Source organism: Papio anubis, chromosome 6, assembly GCF_008728515.1.
Source record: "Papio anubis isolate 15944 chromosome 6, Panubis1.0, whole genome shotgun sequence".
NCBI lineage: Eukaryota > Metazoa > Chordata > Mammalia > Primates > Cercopithecidae > Papio > Papio anubis.
Genome location: NC_044981.1, coordinates 62,876,938 through 62,878,403, shown reverse-complemented (window position 1 = coordinate 62,878,403; position 1,466 = coordinate 62,876,938). Strand labels below are relative to the sequence as shown.

Here is a 1,466-nt window from a genome sequence, read left to right as displayed (position 1 = left end):
TGTTAGAAAGTTACATTCTATTGCCCAGACCCAGTCTCAAAAAAATAAAAATGAAAAAGAAAAAAACAATTACATTCTTTATTTACCTCAAGTAAGGAACTGTGTACAAGGACTGTATAGACAAGGTATGATGTCAGTTTCCCCAAAAGGCTTTCATTGGCTCTATAAGTCAAATTTTATTTCTTAAAAGAAAGCATGCCATTCCAATCAAAGCCTTGGTAAAATAACCAGTTTCTCCAATTGTGTCCCTTTGCAAAAGAAAACATTCATTTTTAAAAAAGAATACGGAATGCTTCATGAATTTGCATGTCATCCTTGTGCAAGGACCATGTTTATCTCTGTATCCTTCCAATTTTAGTATGTGTGCTGCCAAAGTGAGCACAGAAAACAGATTCTTGTCACATTTATGCAAATAAATATATTGCCATCAGTTAAGAATACTCAAAAATAGTTTCCAAATTCTGGAGAAATCAGATAGAAAAAAATATGCTCCAAATTTTATTTATAGGATTATACTTTACTCAATTGTTGAAAGCTGTAAAAAGCTCAAAAGTTTTCTTCACTTTAAAAAAATGAAGAATTAGCAACATTTTAGGCAGAGTCATAAAAGGATTATTTTAGTCATAGGTTCAGTCCATGCAGTTAACTATGGTTTTGCTTGAATTCATAAACATTTCAGCTCTCCATGGGAGTCCTGAAAGATTTTCCTCTTTTCTAATATCGCAACATCCAAAGTTATCAGACATGTGCATTTAAGAGCACCTGTTAGAGTCCTTTAGATTGTAAAACTTCCTTTTAAAGAAGATTAACATGAAACAATAATCGTCTGTGGATGACAAAAAGTCTTAGGGTAGCCACAATTAAAGGTATAATTAACAAAGAAATTTGTTACCTCTGTGGCACACGGTAATTTAACATAACAATTATAATTATTAACATATGCCAAAAACACATTTATACAACTACGGTCCAAAAAAGACCAGATTTTACCTCTGCATTAGTGTACTATTGGTGTCAAACCTAATTTTTGATAAAATATTATAGACAACTATATCAAATCTTAATTAGTTTAACCATAAGGTAAGATTTTCATAAATTTTTTACAATTTTAGAATGAAAATTCCAATGCTTTAATACAAGCTTATCCAACCCATGGCATATTTACTGTGTGTATTCCAAGACATCTTTGATCGTGAACTAACACAAATTCATAAACTTTTTAAAAATATTATAATTTTGGGGGCCTTTTTTAGTTCATCAGCTATCAAGGTGTTAGTAGTTTTGTGTGTGTGTGGCCAAAGACAATGTTTCTTTTTTTCACGTCTAGGAGCTGCCAAAAAAAGATTGGCCACCCCTGCTCAATTAAACTCCAGGTTTTCATTCAACATCATATTTATGAAGAACTGAATAATACTCTTTATAGTTGATATTCCTCACATAATACGTAACTGAACGAAGTACAACAA

General features: G+C 31.4%; 1 non-coding gene across 1 annotated transcript; it reads right to left on the bottom strand.

Annotated features, from left to right (window-relative positions):
* Positions 1–278: 278 nt before the first annotated feature.
* On the bottom strand, positions 279–382 carry LOC116275496. The gene has a single exon (XR_004184628.1). It is a non-coding gene; the product is annotated as a U6 spliceosomal RNA (small nuclear RNA).
* Between the last annotated feature and the right edge of the window lie 1,084 nt (positions 383–1,466).